The 12,257-nt window shown below is 46.1% G+C and overlaps 1 long non-coding RNA gene across 2 annotated transcripts in view; it reads left to right on the top strand.

Annotated features, from left to right (window-relative positions):
* LOC138784061 (uncharacterized) overlaps positions 1-12,257 on the top strand; it is a 156,628-nt gene that overhangs the window by 93,082 nt on the left and 51,289 nt on the right. The window contains exon 3 of one of the 2 annotated variants that reach the window (XR_011361788.1): positions 9,721-10,481. The exons of the other annotated variant lie outside the window; for it this stretch is intronic. This is a non-coding gene — a long non-coding RNA (uncharacterized lncRNA). Of the gene's footprint in view, positions 1-9,720; positions 10,482-12,257 lie in introns of those variants that run through there. 2 annotated transcript variants of the gene reach the window in all.

The following is a 12,257-nucleotide window of genomic DNA, read 5'->3' on the forward strand; positions in this document are numbered from 1 at the left end:
GTGACCCTGGTAGATGATGGTGGAGAGTCTCTGGGAGTAGGTGTCCATGGTGGATGATGGTGGAGAGTCTCTGGAAGTAGGTGACCCCGATGGTGGATGATGGTGGAGAGTCTCTGGAAGTAGGTGACCCTGGTGGATGATGGTGGAGAGTCTCTGGAAGTAGGTGACCCTGGTGGATGATGGTGGAGAGTCTCTGGAAGTAGGTGTCCCTGGTGGATGATGGTGGAGAGTCTCTGGAAGTAGGTGACCCTGGTGGATGATGGTGGAGAGTCTCTGGAAGTAGGTGACCCTGGTGGATGATGGTGGAGAGTCTCTGGAAGTAGGTGACCCTGGTGGATGATGGTGGAGAGTCTCTGGAAGTAGGTGATACTGGTGGATGATGGTGAAGAGTCTTTGGAAGTAGGTGACCCTGGTGGATGATGGTGGAGAGTCTCTAGAAGTAGGTGACCCTGGTGGATGATGGTGGAGTCTCTGGAAGTAGGTGACCCTGGTGGATGATGGTGGAGAGTCTCTGGAAGTAGGTGACCCTGGTGGATGAGTATTTGCTGCAGTGTAGCAAGAAGTGGGCCTCATCCTCCAGGTCTCCCTGCTCACAGTGCCGGCACAGTCGGCTCTCCCGCGGCTTGTATGTCTGTCTGTGCCGCCCCGTCTCTATCTCCAGGCTGTGGGCGCTCAGTCTATAGAGGCTTAGGGTCTGCCTGTGTTTGGGGTGGTGCAGCCTCTCCAGGTATGGCGCCATGGTGTAGTCTCTCTGCAGTGACTGGTAGATGGTGAGTTTCTGGGAGTTACTTATTTCTCTCCTCCATTCCTCTGTATATTGCCCCTGGTATGTCTCTATCGCCCCTTTTATTTGGGCTTTTGTCAGGGCATGTTGTGGGGTTTGGCTGGACTGGTGGTGGATGCCCTGTTGGGGGGCACATTGGGCTCCATGGCTCAGGGAGGCTTTGTGGTGATAGGAGTCTGGGTTGCTTCTCTGTAAGTGCGCCCAGAATGACAGCGCCCTCTTCTGTACCTGGAACCTTAGTGGGAACCTGCCCAACTCTGCCCGACACGCCATGTTGGAGGTGCTGCGATGGACCTGGAGGAGGTACTTGCAGAACTCCAGATGAAAGGTCTCTGTTGGACTTGAATCCCATTTTGACTGGTCTGGGTAGGTGGCCGGACCCCAAACCTCACTGCCATAAAGCAGGATTGGGGCAATGACGCCATCAAAGATTTTTAGCCAGACCCTCACTGATGCTTTCAGGTGGTACAGTCGCTTTCGTATGGCATAGAAGGCTCTGCTGGCTTTTCCCTTGAGGACCTCTATGGCAGACTTGAAGCTCCCTGATTGGTTAAGCTCCAGGCCCAGGTACGTGTAGCTGCTGGTGTTCTCCAGTACTGACCCGTTTAGTGTGAAGGAGGAGGAGATGGAGGCTTTTTTCTGACCCTTCCTCTGGAACACCATGACTTTGGTCTTCTTAGAGTTGATGGGTAGTGCCCATGTATTGCTGAATTTCTCCAGGACTGACAGGCTTTCTTGGAGGCCGCTCTCTGTGGGGGACAGCAGCAGGAGGTCATCAGCGTACAGTAGGAACTTCACCTCACGGTCATGCAGGAGGAGGCCGGGGGCTGAGGAGTCCTCCAGAGCTGCAGCCAGTTCGTTGATGTAGATGTTGAAGAGCGTTGGGCTCAGGCTGCAGCCTTGTCTGACTCCTCGGCCCTGCTGGAAACAAGCTGTCCTCTTGCCGTTCACCTTCACGCTGCATTGGTTCCCAGTGTATGAGCTCTTGATGACATCATACGTCCTCCCTCCTATCCCACTCTGCAGGAGTTTCAGGAATAGGCCCGGGTGCCACACGGAGTCAAACGCCTTCCTAAAGTCCACAAAACAGGAGAAGATCTTGCCCCGTTTGGTGTTGTGGACGTGGGTCTTGATGAGGCTGTGCAGGGTGTAGATGTGGTCGGTGGTGCGGTGGTTCGGCATGAAACCGGCTTGACTTTTACTGAGGACCTCATGCTGTGTGAGGAAGGTGAGGACTCTTCTGTATATGATACTGAGGACCTGATGCTGTGTGAGGAAGGTGAGGACTCTTCTGTGGATGATACTGAGGACCTGATGCTGTGTGTGGAAGGTGAGGACTCTTCTGTGGATGATACTGAGGACCTGATGCTGTGTGAGGAAGGTGAGGACTCTTCTGTGGATGATACTGAGGACCTGATGCTGTGTGAGGAAGGTGAGGACTCTTCTGTTGATGATGCCGCTGAATAGCTTTCCCAGATTGCTGCTCACACAGATCCCACGGTAGTTCGCTGGGTCATATTTGTCCCCACTTTTATGGATGGGGGTTATGAGGCCTCGGTTCCAGTCTTGTGGGAAGTGTCCGGAGCTCAGGACAAGGGTGAACAGTTTGGCCAGTGCAGCGTGGATGTCTGGCGGGCTGTATTTCAGCATCTCGGGCCGGATGCCGTCAGCACCACTGGCCTTTCTGCATCTGAGTAGAGTGATGTTCTCCTGTATTTCCTGTGTGGTGATCGGCCGGTCCAGGGGGGTCTGGAAGTCCTTGATTGCCTCTTCCATGTGCCTCAGTTTTGTGGTGATTTCTTTCTGTTCCTGGGTTTGCTCTTCTTCAGGGATGTTTTTGTAGAGGTCCCTAAAGTAGTTGAGCCAGATGGTGCCATTTTGGATATGGAGAGAGTTTTTCTTGGGCTTTGTGCTGATATGATGCCAGGTCTCCCAGAATGAGTTGTCCTGGAGGGAGTCCTCCAGCTGGTGGATCTTATGGGAGAGGTAGCTCTGTTTTTTCTCTCTGAGGGTGCGCTTGTATTTCCTCTGTAGGGTGTCATAGGCTTCCCTCGCAGTCTTGTCATTGGGGTCTCTGTGCTTTTTGTTTGAGGCTGTCCTTAGGGAGTGACATAGGGCCTTACATTCCTTGTCAAACCATTTCTGGGAGTCTTTATTAGAGGGTCTCTTGGCGCTGGTTTGTTCAAGGTCTGCTAGTTCTGCCATTGTGTACAGGATCTTGTTAAAGTCCTTCACTGCCAGAGTGACACCTTGTTGGCTTGGCTGATAGGGAGTGCTGTGAAAGTTTTCGAGCATCCCTTTGATTTCCACTCGATCGGTCGCGTTCCTGTATTTAGTGGCAGATTGTCTGCGCCACTTGAAGGATGGTGGCAGGTTGTAGAGACCCGTCTGGCAGGGCTGTGTGGACGCTCTCTTGGTGGATCTCATGTACAGCAGGATCTGGTTATGGTCTGAGAGGTGTGTGTCCGGGGTGACTATGAAGGCGTTGATGTTTTGGGGGTCTGCGTCTGTGATGGCATAGTCCACCACACTGTTGCCCACGTGGGAGTTTACCGTGAATCGCCCTAAACAGTCGCCCCTAATACGCCCGTTCATGATGTACAGTCCCAGGCTCCGGCACAGGTTCAGCAGTTTTTTCCCACTCTTGCTAACAGTCCTGTCATAGCTGTTCCTTACTGTCTGTGTGGAGTCTGAGTAGTAGTCACCTCCTAGGATACATGTGTTGCCATCGGAGGTGACATAGTCCTTTTCCACACCTGTCCTGGCGTTGAGGTCTCCGCAGATCAGCACCCGACCCTGGCACTGGAATTGGGCAGCCTCATTTTGTAGGACCTCATAGATGTCTGGGTTGTGGTAGGGGGACTCAGCTGGGGGGATGTATATAGCACACAGGTAGATGTCACACTGTGAAGCGAGGATGGAGCTGCTTATTTTAATCCAGATGTGGTTGTCCCCCCGTTTGACTGCTGTCATGTGATCTTTCAGCTCCTCCTTGTACCAGATCACTATGCCCCCTGAGCGCCGGCCCTGTTTGGTACTTTTGTTTTTCTGGGCAGGGACAGAGAATTCCTTATAGCCCATGGGTGCCAGGGACTCATCCTCTGCCCGGGTCCAGGTCTCCAAGAGGATTTGTATGTCAACAGTTTTTAGTCTTTCTTTGAAGTCTGGATCACTGGTTTTGGATCCAAAGGCTGAGGAAGTTAATCCTTGGATATTCCAGCTACTGATGATGAGGGACGTCATTGTCAGTCGCTATACCTTGTAATGAGTTAGTTTTTTCATCGGACGTGGCAGCTTGTGTTAGAGGGGTCACATTAGTTTCTTACATAGTGTGCTGAGCAGGTTCCTTATCTCTGCCATGCTGCTGCCCTCTGTTGTGCAGTGCTGCCATTGTGGGACCCCTGTTCTCCTCCACCTCTGCCATGGCTGGGGACTGGGTCTGGGGTAGTTGCCTTCTGTGTTTCGATGTCTGTTTCCAGAACTTTGGCTTGGTTGGGGTCTCTGGGGTCTTTCTAGTACTATGTCCTTAAATTCTTTTGCCAGTTTGCTTACTCCTTGTTTGTCCAGGTGTTTGGTGTCATACAGGTCTTGGGGTGTGATATCCCGGTGTACAGCCAGTTTAGTGTTGGGTATTGAGGAGATACTGGCGGCCAGCTCTGCGTTAATCTGCTCGGTTACACGGTGGGATACGTCTTGTCTTGGGAGCAGGGCAGACAGGATTATTTGTGACCTGGGGAATCTTTGTTGGGTGGCTTTGGCTAGCTGTGTAAGTCTTTCTGCAGTCTTCTCCTGCTGCAGGTCATTTGTGCCGGTGTGTAGGATGAGGTGTTTGGGGTCGGTAAAATATGGGTTATTGATCACTTCTGCTGCTTGTGCTATTGTCGAGCAGCGGATTTTTGTGACCAGTTTCCCTGGGAAGAGTCTCTGTGTGTTGAGGTACTTCCCATTGGAGTCTATGAGTAGCACGATGTCCGGGCCTGGTGGTTTATTGGTGTCAGGTGTTCTCTGCATCCGGGGGGTTTCTGGGGTGTCAGTCGGGTTGTTCTCCTGTGTTAGGGGGGTTCTTTGAGTTTTGTCACTGTGATTGGGGGTGGGGTCCTTGTGTTTGTCGCTGGTCTCTCTTGACTTCCTTGCGGGGGGTGGATTGTTTATTACGGCATATGGTACATTTCTAGTGGTCTTATCTGCATTTTGTGGGTATCCCTCTAGGTTTTGGGGCAGATGTAGTCTTTTTAGTTTGGTTATCTCCTCTCTGAGCTGCTCATTTTCTTGTCTCAGTGAGTTAAGGGACGCCTGGATATCGTGCATGGCCGCACTGTGCTCACACTGCAGCCTGGCTATCTCTTCCTTCATCTGCTCGCTGGTATTTATGGGGCTTTGGTCTTTCTGTAAATCTTCCCTGAATTTATGAAAGTCTCTTTCTAGTACTGAGAGGCATTCTGTCAGTGTCTGTAGAGATGGGTGTGAGGTAATTGGTTCTGAGGTGTGAGGTGGGGGGAGAGCTGGGGCATTGGGGTGTGAGGTACTTGGGCCTGGTTCCGAGGAGTGAGGTGGGGGGAGAGCTGGGGCATTGGGGTGTGAGGTACTTGGGCCTGGTTCCCAGCTGTGAGGTGGGAGGAGAGCTGGGGCATTGGGGTGTGAGGTACTTGGGCCTGGTTCCCAGCTGTGAGGTGGGGGGAGAGCTGGGGCATTGGGGTGTGAGGTACTTGGGCCTGGTTCCGAGGTGTGAGGTGGGGTGAGAGCTGGGGCATTGGGGTGTGAGGTACTTGGGCCTGGTTCTGAGGTGTGAGGTGGGGTGAGAGCTGGGGCATTGGGGTGTGAGGTACTTGGGCCTGGTTCCGAGGTGTGAGGTGGGGTGAGAGCTGGGGCATTGGGGTGTGAGGTACTTGGGCCTGGTTCCGAGGTGTGAGGTGGGGTGAGAGCTGGGGCATTGGGGTGTGAGGTACTTGGGCCTGGTTCCGAGGTGTGAGGTGGGGTGAGAGCTGGGGCATTGGGGTGTGAGGTACTTGGGCCTGGTTCCGAGCTGTGAGGTGGGGGGAGAGCTGGGGCATTGCTGCTCTTCTTGGTGGGATTATTTATGGTTGTCACTGGCTTTACTTGTTGCTTTATGTGGGGGAAGGCAACCTGGAATTCTTCTAATTTACTTTCAATTCCTTGTACCATGATGGTTCCATTATTGTAGATGTTAATGGTGAGGGCGGTTTCTCCATCTATATCTTTTATTCTAATCTGCTTCCCGCTATTAATTCCACCTTTTGTGATGTTCTTGTAGTGGTCACACAGGGCGTCAGACCAGGCACTATGGCGTTCTGTATAGAATAATACCTTTGTTTTCACCCTCTGATTATCATAGTCCACAAACAGCTGCTCTGGGCTCTGCATTATCTGGGCCTTCTTTATGGCTTTCTTGGCCTCCTTAGACCTGGCTGTCTCCGGGAATGTTATCTCGGACACCTCTGACCCCCGGCTGCCCAGCGCTGCCATTCCACTCTCCTGCATTCCACAATGCTCACAATTGCTTGTAATGTTATTTGCTTGATTCTGTTTAAATAATACTTTCTTCCTTTTGCTATGTGTGATAATATATACAGTCTATTCAGATCTTGCAGTGTGATGGCGGAGGCCCTTACCTTGGGCTGCTGTGTGGCTGGGCTCCTCTCAGGTGTGGCTGGGCTCCTCTCAGGTGTGGCTGGGCTCCTCTCAGGTGTGGCGGGGCTCCTCTCAGGTGTGGCTGGGCTCCTCTCAGGTGTGGCTGGGCTCCTCTCAGGTGTGGCTGGGCTCCTCTCAGGTGTGGCTGGGCTCCTCTCAGGTGTGGCGGGGCTCCTCTCAGGTGTGGCTGGGCTCCTCTCAGGTGTGGCTGGGCTCCTCTCCTCTGCTGTTCCTCTGTATAGTCTCCTGTGCAATCCTGGGCTGTTTTCAGGTTTTATCTTTTCTTTGGTTGTTTTGTTGTTTTAGTTTAGAAATCCTTAAAATCTTTATGTAGTGGGTCTTGTCTTGTGGTCCTATTTTCAAGATTTGCTAGAAGTGTCCTCCAAATTGCTCATTACAAGGTATAATCTTATGTTGACTCAGGAGCTCATCTTCAGAGATGCTTCCTCCTCGGTGTCTGGCTGCTATCTATCTATCTCCTATCTATCTCCTATCTATCTATCTCCTATCTATCTATCTATCTATCTATCTCCTATCTATCTATCTCCTATCTATCTCCTATCTATCTATCTATCTATCTATCTATCTATCTATCTATCTATCTCCTATCTATCTATCTATCTCCTATCTATCTCCTATCTATCTATCTCCTATCTATCTCCTATCTATCTATCTATCTATCTATCTATCTCCTATCCATCTATCTATCTATCTATCTATCTATCTATCTCCTATCTATCTATCTATCTATCTATCTATCTATCTATCTATCTATCTATCTCCTATCTATCTATCTATCTCCTATCTATCTATCTCCTATCTATCTCCTATCTATCTATCTCTCTATCTATCTATCTATCTATCTATCGATCTCCTATCTATCTATCGATCTCCTATCTATCTATCTATCTCCTATCTATCTCCTATCTATCTATCTATCTATCTATCTATCTCCTATCTATCTATCTATCTATCTATCTATCTATCTATCTATCTCTCTATCTATCTCCTATCTATCTATCTCCTATCTATCTATCTATCTATCTATCTCCTATCTATCTCCTATCTATCTATCTATCTATCTATCTATCTATCTATCTCCTATCTATCTCCTATCTATCTCCTATCTATCTCCTATCTATCTCCTATCTATCTCCTATCTATCTATCTATCTATCTCCTATCTATCTATCTCCTATCTATCTATCTATCTATCTATCTATCTATCTATCTATCTATCTATCTCCTATCTATCTCCTATCTATCTATCTACTATCTATCTATCCTCTATCTATCTATCTATCTCCTATCTATCTATCTCCTATCTATCTATCTACTATCTATCTATCCTCTATCTATCTATCTCCTATCTATCTATCTCCTATCTATCTATCTATCTCCTATCTATCTATCTATCTATCTATCTATCTATCTATCTCTCTATCTATCTCCTATCTATCTATCTATCTATCTATCTATCTCTCTATCTATCTCCTGTCTATCTACCTATCTATCTCCTATCTATCTATCTATCTATCTATCTATCTATCTATCTATCTATCTATCTATCTATCTCCTATCTATCTATCTATCTATCTCCTATCTATCTATCTCCTATCTATCTATCTATCTATCTATCTATCTATCTCCTATCTATCTATCTCCTATCTATCTATCTATCTATCTATCTATCTATCTATCTCCTATCTATCTATCTATCTATCTATCTATCTATCTATCTATCTATCTATCTCCTATCTATCTATCTCCTATCTATCTATCTATCTATCTATCTATCTCCTATCTATCTATCTATCTCCTATCTATCTATCTATCTCCTATCTATCTATCTATCTCCTATCTATCTATCTATCTATCTATCTATCTAATGGAGGAAAATCCACAGCACTCCTTGGTAAATTTCAAAAAAATGTGCGGTTTATTCAAAGGACTTGTGCAGCATACAAACGCGACGTTTCAGCGGCTACTTCCGCTATTTTCAAGCGTGTCCAGTAAAACACATGTGAGTTATTTATATCCAAACTTCATTCTGTGATTGGTGAACAGTTAAATTGTACATTCATTACAGCTGTGATTAAGGATCCAGGCTCCAGGCATCCCCAGTGATTTACATACATCAGGTGATTGTTGCTTATCATGTGACCACTCGTACATCGTGTCCATTCTGTGTCCGTGATAAGATCGCTTGAAAGTTCATATAGGCAAATAGCCGTATTCAAGAAAAGTTCCTTAATGTTACAAAGTAGCAAATATTAGGATGAAGAATCCCACCATAGAGACATCGGGAGTAGCAGGAAGCGCTATGTAGAAATGGAGTCATGTGACTTCTGGCACCCCGTCTGATGTTACTAGGCAACATGACGCTTGTTGCTCACCTGGGAGTAGCACGTCACTGCGGAACAGCACAGAACCGGAATATGGCCACAGCACCAGTGTGTACTGATGCTTAAACGAGTCATCCACTTATCCCACTCAGACGAGTAGTTCCGCGGCGCTCGTTATTCGGCCAGGTCTCCGGAGGACCTCTCCAGGTCCAACACGTAGCTTAGCAATACCGCTCAGTGTGAATACCACATTATGGTGTAGCTCGTCATGTGACCAGGGGCCGGTGATGAAATCATGGAATATAGTTATCTCCCATTCTCCTGGTGGGTTCTCCATCCTGTTAGGTTACAAGGTCTGCGAATAAATTAGAAATAAGATATGTCTGTTTTGACAAGTCTATCTCGTAGATTAATATTTCTCCTGTAAGAAAGTAATGGAGGGAGTTGGAGTTCAGGAATATTAGGGAAAGAATCACGTAGTATGTACTAGTACTTATGTATACTTCTGCCTATCTTAGCAGATGTTGGTGTATACGTACTCACAAATGGTATACGTTTTGATTTTTCTTTTTGTGTACTCTTCTGTAGTAATGTGTCTCTTTTAATGTTGGATATTTTGTCCTGACATTTGTGTAATAGAGTCCTCGGATATCCTCTACTAGTGAACTCATTCCTCATGGTGTTCAATGCGGTATGTAGTTGTTTGTCACTATCTATAATGCAGCGAGCCCGCAGCATTTGACTATACGGCAGTGAATTTATCATCTGTCTGGGGTGACAGCTTGTGTAGTGTAAGGTATTATTACAATCTGTAGGCTTTCTAAAAATGTTCAGGAAACCTTTCTCACCACTTGCCCATAATTGACCCATCTTGGTAGAAACTGTTAAATAATTGTGAAACACAATATACAATGTACTTACCTTATTTCTAATTTATTCGCAGACCTTGTAACCTAACAGGATGGAGAACCCACCAGGAGAATGGGAGATAACTATATTCCATGATTTCATCACCGGCCCCTGGTCACATGACGAGCTACACCATAATGTGGGATTCACACTGAGCGGTATTGCTAAGCTACGTGTTGGACCTGGAGAGGTCCTCCGGAGACCTGGCCGAATAACGAGCGCCGCGGAACTACTCGTCTGAGTGGGATAAGTGGATGACTCGTTTAAGCATCAGTACACACTGGTGCTGTGGCCATATTCCGGTTCTGTGCTGTTCCGCAGTGACGTGCTACTCCCAGGTGAGCAACAAGCGTCATGTTGCCTAGTAACATCAGACGGGGTGCCAGAAGTCACATGACTCCATTTCTACACAGCGCTTCCTGCTACTCCCGATGTCTCTATGGTGGGATTCTTCATCCTAATATTTGCTACTTTGTAACATTAAGGAACTTCTCTTGAATACGGCTATTTGCCTATATGAACTTTCAAGCGATCTTATCACGGACACAGAATGGACACGATGTACGAGTGGTCACATGATAAGCAACAATCACCTGATGTATGTAAATCACTGGGGATGCCTGGAGCCTGGATCCTTAATCACAGCTGTAATGAATGTACAATTTAACTGTTCACCAATCACAGAATGAAGTTTGGATATAAATAACTCACATGTGTTTTACTGGGCACGCTTGAAAATAGCGGAAGTAGCCGCTGAAACGTCGCGTTTGTATGCTGCACAAGTCCTTTGAATAAACCGCACCTTTTTTTTAAATTTACCAAGGAGTGCTGTGGATTTTCCTCCATTATATACATCGGTCTTTGGTCCCGACCAGGATCCGCTGGCACCTGCTGTTCTCCTGAAATTTGAAGTGCTGCTCCGATTTCCCATTTTATCTATCTATCTCCTATCTATCTCCTATCTATCTATCTATCTATCTATCTCCTATCTATCTATCTATCTATCTATCTATCTATCTATCTATCTCCTATCTATCTATCTATCTCCTATCTATCTATCTATCTATCTCCTATCTATCTATCTATCTATCTATCTATCTATCTATCTATCTATCTATCTCCTATCTATCTATCTCCTATCTATCTATCTATCTCCTATCTATCTATCTATCTATCTATCTCCTATCTATCTATCTCCTATCTATCTCCTATCTATCTATCTCCTATCTATCTCCTATCTATCTATCTCCTATCTATCTATCTATCTCCTATTTATCTCCTATCTCCTATCTATCTATCTATCTCCTATCTATCTATCTATCTCCTATCTATCTATCTATCTATCTATCTATCTCCTATCTATCTCCTATCTATCTCCTATCTATCTATCTATCTATCTATCTATCTATCTCCTATCTATCTATCTATCTATCTATCTATCTCCTATCTATCTATCTATCTATCTATCTATCTATCTATCTATCTATCTATCTATCTATCATCTATCTATCTCCTATCTATCTATCTATCTATCTCCTATCTATCTATCTCCTATCTATCTCCTATCTATCTATCTATCTATCTATCTATCTCCTATCTCCTATCAAATCAAATCAAATCAAAAAAGCTTTATTGGCAGGTCCAAGTTACACATTAGCATTGCCAAAGCATGGGGAGAATAGGGAGTTGAGAAAATGGGATTCACCCGGGGTCGGTGTACAGGGGTTCATGATGCATCATGGTGGGGGGGGGTACATTCAGGGTCGGGGTATCGGAGTCCATGACCTATCGGGGTTGGGGTATTGGAGTCCATGACGTCTCACGCTCCTCTCAGTCTATGGCAGGCAGTGACGTATTGTGCCACTATAGTCGCTGTGGTCTCTTCTTCCCCCAGCAAGATGGGTAGTTTCTCTTCCTCCTCCATGGTGGAGAAGTCTGGGAGGAGGTTGGAGAGTCTCCTATAGTGAGTGTCCCTCACTGCTGAGTATTTGGAGCAGTGTAGCAGGAAGTGGGTCTTATCCTCCACGGCCTCCTGGTCGCACTGCTGGCACAGTCGGCTCTCCCTGGGGATGTAGCTCTGTCGGTGCCGCCCAGTTTCAATCTATCTCCTATCTATCTATCTATCTCCTATCTATCTATCTATCTATCTATCTCCTATCTATCTATCTATCTATCTATCTATCTATCTATCTATCTATCTATCTCCTATCTATCTATCTATCTATCTATCTATCTCCTTTCTATCTATCTATCTATCTATCTCCTATCTATCTATCTATCTACTATCTATCTATCTATCTCCTATCTATCTATCTATCTCCTATCTATCTATCTATCTATCTCCTATCTATCTATCTCCTATCTATCTATCTATCTATCTCCTATCTATCTATCTATCTCCTATCTATCTATCTATCGATCTCCTATCTATCTATCTATCTATCTATCTATCTATCTCCTATCTATCGATCTCCTATCTATCTATCTATCTATCTATCTATCTATCTATCTATCTATCTAACTATCTATCTATCTCCTATCTATCTATCTATCTATCTATCTATCTATCTA

Source organism: Dendropsophus ebraccatus, chromosome 2 (assembly GCF_027789765.1).
Source record: "Dendropsophus ebraccatus isolate aDenEbr1 chromosome 2, aDenEbr1.pat, whole genome shotgun sequence".
Classification (NCBI taxonomy): Eukaryota; Metazoa; Chordata; class Amphibia; order Anura; family Hylidae; genus Dendropsophus; species Dendropsophus ebraccatus.